General features: G+C 35.4%; 1 pseudogene; it reads right to left on the reverse strand.

The window, feature by feature from the left end:
• Positions 1–1,805, reverse strand: part of LOC131035458 (bifunctional levopimaradiene synthase, chloroplastic-like) — a 33,650-nt pseudogene extending 31,845 nt beyond the window's left edge.
• Positions 1,806–10,066: the final 8,261 nt, after the last annotated feature.

The raw sequence follows: 10,066 nt of genomic DNA on the forward strand, positions 1-10,066 counted from the left end.
AAACAACAGAAACTTTAATCAAGAATTTGACAAAAGGGTTGATACGATAAAACAAATCTACAGACAAATCTTGGAAAACTTCAATAACCAGACAATGAGGGGCCTGAAGAACCAGAGTCTATTGAAGAATGAAACACAAACTAATAACAAAGTAAGGAAATAGAAAGGCATTTACTGCCTCTCTGCAAAATAAGGAAATGATATAACTCGATGTTTTGAGTTGCTTCAGCATTGTGATGAGATTGTTAAAGTATATTGCTTATGAAGAAGGATCATAGAAGATCTAGCAAGGATTGATTAAAGGAGAAGAAATAGGAAAATATTGGTATTAGATCATGTTAATTCAATGAAGTTACTGAAGAAGAAAAAGGAACTTCTTAATATTCTTGAAAATATAGATTTTGCTAAAGGAAAAGGCAATAAAAAATACCTCTATCAATACCCTTGCTATGAGGAAAAACTGAAAATTATGGCCGTAGAATAGAACTTATGTTTACACTATTATAAAAGTCAACCATGAACAAACTGAAAATTATGGCCGTAGAATAGAATTTATGTTTACACTATTATAAAAGTCAACCATGAACAATGGAGCTGGTAAGAATACTCACATTTTTATAGGAACAAATGGGAAGGAAATCAATATAGATGAACTCAAAGCACTACTTGCATTGATAAGCCTGTATCTGTGAAAGTGAAGAATCCTTGGTTATTGCACAAGCTATCAGACTTTGAATCGTCTTGAAATTAAATTACATGGCCTCATTTTCACCTTCAGAGATTCTGCAAGAAAAAATGTTCTGTTCTGCTAGAGGCTTGTTTTCCTGTGTTTATGTCGGAACCCGTTGAGCATAATGTGTGTGGATCTTTTTTTATCTTTGCAAAGTGTCAGAAAATAGGGTTTTTTATCAACGCAAATTTCTCTCTGTATTGTCTATCATATTTTGTGTATACTTGCGAAACAAAGCACCATTATCATGTATACATTAACAAAACCGCATAAATTTTTTTATATTTTTGTATCAGATGGTGTATCAGCCCTGCAGAATACGCTCAATGCTATTTAGACTGAAACTGCACTTCAACTGTAAATTTAAACTACTTTCATTTGCAATATGACTAAAACATTCAAATCCAAAACTACTTTTAATTAGCATACAATTACAAATTTAGCTTGTCTGGTTTCTGATTACAACTGTTTGAAGCGTTTTGAACTTCTTGTCTAATAGTTTTAATTTATTCATTATAAACATTACCTTGTTTGATTTTTTATTACAGGTATTTGAAGCGTCTTGTCCAATAGTTTTAATTCATTCATTATAGACATTTGAATTTGTATATGTTTCAAGCCTCTTGACTAGTTCTGTAATAGTTCTTTTTCGTATGCTTTCAGATGTTATAGTAACATGAGTACCAAAAACTCAACCTTGTAAAATATTAGTTTTTTCATAAATATTCAAATTGAACAAAATCAATCCACACCCACCTTCGCAACACCCACCTTCGCAGAACTGGGCAGGAACTAAGCTGCCTTGCAGCCCTTGTTGGAATGAACGAGGCGTGTTTTAGTATTATATGATGTTCGCCATTGGAAATACTGAGTGGTATGGGATAGTCCCAAGGAAGAAGATACAATCAGGGCCATTTTAACAGCTTAGGGAGAATTTTGAAGATACCAACAGCTTTGCTAATTTGCGTATCCTCGGCAGCAAATAAGAAGAAGAAGAAAGTGCGCATTTTTAACGTTTTCGAAGTTATGACTTCACCAACCTCGTCGTGGTAGAAATCTAAGTTCATTTACTCATTTCGGTGTTTAGGATCAACAACTTCCAAGAAGGGGCTGAAATAAGCAATAAATATAATGGGGCAATAAATCCCTTCCCGTCGTTGTAGAAATCTAAGTTCATTTACATATATATGTATGTATATATATACATGTATATATATATATATATATATCTATACATATATATATCTATACATATATATCTACTTATATATATGTATATTATATATATCTACTTATATATATGTATATGTAGATATACATATGTATGTATATATATATACATACATATATATGTGTATGTATGTATCTATATATATATATAGATACATATGTACATACATATCTATGTATGTATGTATGTATGTATGTATATGTGTGTATATATATACATACATATGTATATCTACATATACATATATATGTATATGTATGCATATATATATGTATATGTATTTATATATATATATGTATATGTAGATATATGTATATGTATGCATATATATATGTATATGTATTTATATATATGTGTGTGTATGATATATATATATATATATATATATTTATATATTTATGTATGTATGTATGTATGCATGTATGTGTGCATATATGTGTGTGTATTTATATATATGTATGTGTGTGTATGTATATGTATGTATATATATATATATATATATATATATATATATATATATATATATATATATATATAAACACACACACACATATACACATATGCATAAATCTGTACCAAATCCACCAATTCCAACAAGACCGGGGTTTCCCTGAGAAGACCCATCCCTACTGATTTTCATAATGCCCTACGGAGGAGCACTCCACCTCCCCAACCTATTTATCTTCCAAAGAGGGTGTCGACATCTATTTCTCATGAGCTGGCCTTAAGAAGGAGGAAGATGGAGATAGTTGTAGCAAAGAACATCGCTAGGATCCACAACCTCCGTCAAGTCACATTTTTCCAAAATAGTTTCTCCCAAAGAGTGAAGAATTATTCACCACAAGTGGTGGGCCCCTATCAACACATCATGAAAGATCCGACAATTTCTCTCCAACAAGAGATGTCAAATAATAAAATAAGGGCCTTGAAGAGTCCAAACAACTTGAATAAAAGAGGTTTTGACAGGGGCCTTGCCGTATCCAACAAAAAACTCGACCAGAGAAGAGACATGCCAACAAGCTTGATTCCACACATCCCACCAAAAATGTCAAATATGTCTAGTGAAGGAACATTGGAAAAAGAGATGGGAGACACTCTCTTCACTATTGCAATACAACACACACATCGAGGGGCCTTGAAAACCACACTTGCATTAATTATCCCATGTAAGACACTGATTTTGGACCACCAACCACATGAAAAAATTGCACTTGGGCAATGAGAACTTGTACCAAACCTGCTTCCACCAAGGAACTTGAATGTCCCCAAAATTTTGCCGTCCCAGCTCAAGGTAACCTATAGAAGTAGAAAACTTGCTAGAATGTGCACTCGCGAGAATCCAAAATTTGTGTCATCTCTTTCCTATCTTCCTCAGATCATCCTGGAGGGCACTTAGAAGGATGTTTCCAATGAAAATGAACTACCAACCCACAATTATGAGTAGTCTTATATGATCAATAGTGTCCCAACAACAAAGGTAAAAATAACACAAAGGGGTTGAAGATGAGGATGAGTAGAAAGGATATAAGGATGACCATCCCAAGAATCCATCCAAAAGAGAGCTTGTGATCTCGAATGAAAAATTAAAAAAAGACCATTCTTAACCATCTGAGCCCCTAGTTTCAAAGTATTCCAAATCATAGGGCCTCTTCCCACCAAAGGAAGATAGGGAACATCAAACACATTAACATCATTAAGATACTTATGGGTAAGAATATGGGCCTGTAGATGATTCTAGTTGATACACCAATGGAAATTTAAATTACCAACAAGAACTTGCCCATTCAAAATAGTAGATCATAAGCCAAGGCCACCCTCATTCTTAGGTCTGCAAATAGTTTTCCACTTAACAAGGCTCCATTTAGCAGTCGATAAATTACCACTCCAAAGAAATTATTGAGAGAGAGCATCAAATTCCCTAAAAAAATACATGGGAGCAACTTGAACAAAACACCTATAGATAGGAAGAGCTTGAATAATAGACTTTAAAAGAGTCAACGAAGCAGCAATAGATAACCAACAGTGAGTCCAATGATTAACCTTTTGATGCAACTTGTCAAGCAAAATCTGCCATGAGGACTGGGGATGTCTACCAACAGAAAGATTAATCACCAAATAAACAAAGGGAATGGACTTAATTTAAAATTGCAGACTATAAACAATACACCTATAAATGGCCTAAGGAGTACAAAAGAAGAAAATAGAGGATTTATGCTCATTGACTTTCTGAACCGAAGAAACAAGGTAAATGTCCAAAGATTGCCTAAAAGAGTCAACTTCCTAAAGACGAGCCAATCCGATAAGAGTAGTGCCATCCATGAATTGGAATGGGAGAACTATGGAAACCATTGCCCCATCGCCACCCATGAATCATGCCCCAAGAGAAACTTGAAATTTTAGAAAATAACCTAGACCTACAACTGTAATAATAAACAGGTACGGAGAAAGAGGATCCCCTTGATGATGGCCACAAGAAGACCCAGAAGGATCTGAAGGTTCTCTATTCACAATAGCCAAGAAAGATGAAGAAGTGACACAACTCATAGTCCAACTCACCCATTCTGGACTAAAACCAAAGGCTAAGAGAACTTTTTGAAGAAAACTCCATTTAACTCTATCGTAAGCCTTGGCCATGTCCAATTTGATGAACATAGATATCTCCTTAGAAGTTTCCATAGAGTGAATAACTTCAGAAGCCACCACCACCCCATTTAGATTTTGTTTACTAGCGACAAAACCCCCTTGTTCCTCGAAGATTGCAATAGGAAGACAAGTTTTGAGCCTTTTTGCAATCAATTTAGTAATAATCTTATACACCACATTACAATGAGAAATAGGTTGAAAGAATTCACGCTTATCAACACCTTCCTTTTTAGGAATGAGAACCAAAAAGGTAGAATTCAAGGCTTGTAGTGTCTGCTTACTATGAAGAGACTCTCCAACAACCTCCAACAGATATAGATTACTGATATCCCAAAACTCTTGAAAAAATTCAATAGGGAAATCATGAGGGCCTGGAGAACCATATTAATGATATCCCAAGAATAATCTCTTCTAACTTAGGGAGTGAAATCAGATGAAGGAGAAAATCATTCATCGCATTGGTGACCAGAGAGGGAATGCAAGAAAGTATCAAATTCCCCACCTCAATACCAGGAGGGGAATCTTCAAAAAAAAGAGATAAATAAAACTAGCGAGCCACACAAGACATAGCCGATAGAGATAAAATCTATAGCCCTTCAAAGGTAACCAGAGAGGAAATGTACCCCTTATTATGATGATCCTGAACAAAATGGTGAAAGAAAGTCATATTCCTATCCCCTTCCTGAAGCCAATCAATTAGAGCCTTTTGTTTCCAATACATCTCCTCATGAAGCTCCCACTCCTCCACATTTTGCACAACATGGGATTCCTCTTTTCCTAGAGCATCCTAGAATCCAGTATCTCAAATTTGGTGAGTAATCACATCAAGCCATTTCAGAGCATTTCGTTTCATGTACTTATGGTTACTGAAACAAAATGTATTCTATCTCTTAAGATGATATAAATTGACATATTGAAGTTTCTTAACAAAGAAATACATGGTTGTGCCATAAGTAGGGCCTCCCTCTCTCCACCACTTAGCCACTAAATCATGCAATGAAGAGTCCTGAAGCCACATAAGATGGAATTTAAAAGGAGGACTCTTTGGGATAGCAAAAGAAGAAGCAAAAAAATGAATAGACCAGTGATCAGAACCTCACCAGTTAATAATTTTAGAACTAATAACCAAGTTGCCACCTACCAAAAAACATGAGACAATAAACCTATCCAACCATTCAAAGATAGCTTCCTCTCCCCTCCATCTATTATTCCAAATTAAAGTTCCATTAGAGGGTTTAACATCCACTAAAGCAATACAATCTACCTGAGCTTGAAAAATATCAGAAGTTGGGCCTAACCATGACAAACCCCCTATTTTTTCCTCTAGACTCCACATTGTTGGCAATAGATACTCATCTGGTAAGGTTCATGTCAACCAGAACCAGAAATCACTGGTAAGATAGCCCAATGCTCACAAAGTCAATGGCACATGATTTATTTGCAATAAATGTGGTCATATGGCTAGTCAGTGCAGAAATAGGAATAATCAGAACAATGCATTATTCACAGGTCTTGGAAATGTAAGATGTCATGCATGTAGTAGATTTGGACATATGGCTAACTAATGCAGATCAAAAGAAAATCAAGTAAATCAAGGATTTAACAAGGCAATAGAGAAAAATAATATTATTTGTTATGCATGCAACTAGATTGGGCACATTGCTAAATATTACAGAAGTAAGAAACCACCGACAACTAATGAAAATGCAAATGAGAAGGGAAAATAAAAAGTGGAAGACATCAGGAAACAACATGAGATGTGATGGGTGAGAAGATCTGATACACCACCGACAGAACAACCAACAGAGTCATCAGGTCTTACACCAGTAGCAAATTCAACCGGTAACTAAGGCACTCAGCCTTAGGGGTAGGTAAATCATTAAAAATCATGTAGATACCCTGGATTAGGTCTGTAGTCAAAAGATTCTGATTGCAGATGGATATTGAGGAGATTTCAATGGTTTATCAGAATCCACTTGCAGATCATGTGAACTGGTCAAGCCTAACCAATAGCATTTATTACAATGAAAATCAGGGTTAACAGTGATATAAGGGGAAATTTAAGTTATTTTCTTCACACAACGATTGAGTATTCAAGCAAGTAAATCTCCAGAGCATTTCAGAGTTCTAGAGAAAATTGAATAAGCACTTTATTTCGAGCAATTTGATCTCCTGACAACATTTTCAAGAGGAAGGGTTTCATGCAGTTTACGGATTTCCTGACTTTTGATGAGGTGGAATGGGTATGCTATGTTTTGAGCCATATTCATAGAGAATTCATTTGGTTGGACCGGTCATACAAGATTACTAAGGAAGTTATCAATAATGTCACATGTCTTCACAAAATCGGAGGCATTCTTGGTTTTAGATGTAAGTTATCTCACATTGAAATGAATAAGCTTACTGGCACAACTTTTGATGGAAGGTCTATGAGACTAGATGATGTCAAGGGCATAGATGTTAAATTTGCAGCAATGGTTATTGGTTATAAAGTTTATCAGTCAAATAAGTTAAACTTTGTAGCTGGCAACAACATTTTGGTTGCTTATCAGATGGTAAAGGAGGATGTCCATTATGATCTGTGTTGTGTAATGCTAAAGTAACTCATGACTAACCTGCAGAAGATCAAGCAAGACAAAAAGAATACTTTCTAGTATGATTTCTTCATCATTTATCTAGTATTTTACTTTTTGAGCATTGTTCCCACTTTTGGAAAGACTCAATGGGCTTTTGACCGCCCTGTAGCAACCCAGGTTGCTCAAATTTTGGATAGACAAGGTGATAAGGATAAGAAAGCCAATCTATGGGCATTTTTTAAAACACTTCAAGAGGAAATGAAGAATAGGTCTTGGATTCCTAAATCTATAGTTGAGAAATATAAGAACACAATCTGCTTTATGGTAGATAAAGATGAATGTATGATGGAAGTTGTACAACCCAAGACTATATGAATAATGCCTATGGGTTATGAGGTTGAGGAAGCTACTCTAGTTGCCTATCCACAACACCTCTTGCAGGCACCAGTAGATGAAAAGGAAGAGAAATTTGGAATTGCTAAGGAGAAAGGACTCAAAGTTAATCAGGAACAAGTAGCTCTGGCAATCTAAAAGAAGATGACCCAGCTAGCAGTAGAGTCACTGGTAAGTGAAGGTGCTGACAGATCTAAGGTTGAGTATCATGTTAAAATTTTAGAAGAGCAGAGGAAGAAATAATTAAAATAGAAGAGGAAAGAGGAAAGGGAAGCTTAGAAAGCAACTCAGGCCACACCCAATATGGTCCTGATTACATCAAAAACATCCAAACAACTGGAAGCTAAGCTTTCCAGTCAGACACTGGTAGAGCCACCTATGAAAAAACCTAAGGCGACCTGACAATATATGACTGTTTCTTCTTAAACAGAACCAGATACTGAGATCAAGAGGTTCCCAAGGGGAAAGGTGTTTTTGCTAGAGTGGTAAGGGAGAAGAAAGAACCAAAGGCTGAACCTATCAAGGAGACTCCTCGGAGGCCAAAGATCACAATTGTACATAAGAGAAAATCCAAATCAGATGAGCAAGCTAAACTAGAATCTAAATGGAGAACCGGTAAGAAAAAGATGAATGCACAAGATTTGATTGAACAAATTGTAAATGATGGTAATTTAGATAACATTTTTTCATTATTTGACAATTTTGGTGAGGAGGACAAGAAGCAAATAGAAGAGGCTATTCTTTTATATCTTGATTCGTTTAGTAGGGCATTGATAGAATTAGAGAAGGTTTTGCCTTAGGAGTTATTTGATAGATTAGAGGTCAAAAAGCTACACGCACAATCTTTGGATAGATGGATTAAGGAGACCAAATCAGTCAACCTTTGCGCTTCTATAAATCCTCAGGAAATGGATGATTTAATCAATAAAACCATATCATTAGAAGTCAATCCCAAGTTCAAAGTTAACAGTCTCATGTTAGAAAGACTTGAAGAAATCAAAAAGGAGACAATTGATATATGGGTGAGAGTTCTTTTAGGTCTTGGCTATGAGTTAAGTTCTAATTTTGTACAATTACAGAACATTCAGTTACCTAAGGATATGAAACCAACAGATAAACCAACTGTAAATACTGAGAAACCGGCAAGCACTCATCCAGATACCACTGTACTGGTTACTAAGTCCCATTTTGAAACAAAGGATATCCCAACATATAATGTACAGATAACAAAGGATGTAGAGGTAGATGTAAATAAGGACAAGTGCAGAGGATACTCAGGTTTTGGGTGAGGCACCAAGTGGCAAAGCCACCAGTGCACAAGAGCTAAAGGATACAAAGGTTATCTCTCCGATTGATAAGGGTAAGGAGACTGTGGTGGATCTCTCTTTCGGCTTGGAAATTAATACCTTTTCCATAGCTAAAGGGAATTCCCCACAACTTTCCATCAATTTTGACAAACCATATCATATGATGTCATCGGTAGAGAAGATTTTGGCAGCGGGAGCTCTTGAAGCAGGCACCGATGAGGAGGGACCTCAAGTAGATCAGTCTAGACCGGTCAACAAGAGTAAACACAATGGAAACACACAAATATGATGGAGGCAATGAAAATTAGATAGTTTTATTGTGTAAAATTTTATTACATTCAACCAGTAACAATCGAGTTACAACATATCGGCACACAGGCCTAGTAGAATAGGTCACAATCCGGACCTTGAATCGAAAGATCTATCTTCTAGGCATAGTCTATCTATCTGATACTCCGATTGATTCTCCTTGATTACATTTTAAAGCATGATTACAAATATATATATATATATATATATATATATATATATATATATATATATATATATATATATATATATATATATATATATATATATATATATATATATATATATATATATATATATATATATATATATATATATATATATATATATATTGATCCAAAGGATCCAGTCGACCCAAAAGGGATTAAAACCCAAAAAATAAGACCTAACATGCAAAATAAACAAGGTCGGCCTCCGCCAAGAGATTCCTCCAGAAAATCCAAAGGATGAAATGTAGAAGGTCGGCCATATGCCAAGAAACATCGAGATCAATGCTCAAGGCTCTGCAAGCTTCATAATTGGTTCTGGTAGATCACCATAATAGGTCTTAGGAAACCGGTAACAAAGGAACAACCGATAACAAGAAACTGTCATGGAAACTAGTAGCAATATCTTGTCAGAAAGTGATCCAAATGAGATACGGTTTGAAAGGAAGAAAGATGATCAAGTCTTCAAGTAGAACCCAACTCCATAGGATCCAATGATCCAAAACTGGGACACATAGAAAGAAAAAATAGCAAATAAAATAGAAAGGAAAATGTTTTTGGTTGATGTAAGATTGCTATGAACTAGGGATTCTCTTGCATCAAACATCTGGGGTTAATGAAAAAGTGAGTCTCTCACTTGGTTGGGGTTAGAGGGAAACCAAGGTAGTCTA

The sequence above is a fragment of the Cryptomeria japonica genome, chromosome 10 (assembly GCF_030272615.1).
Source record: "Cryptomeria japonica chromosome 10, Sugi_1.0, whole genome shotgun sequence".
NCBI lineage: Eukaryota > Viridiplantae > Streptophyta > Pinopsida > Cupressales > Cupressaceae > Cryptomeria > Cryptomeria japonica.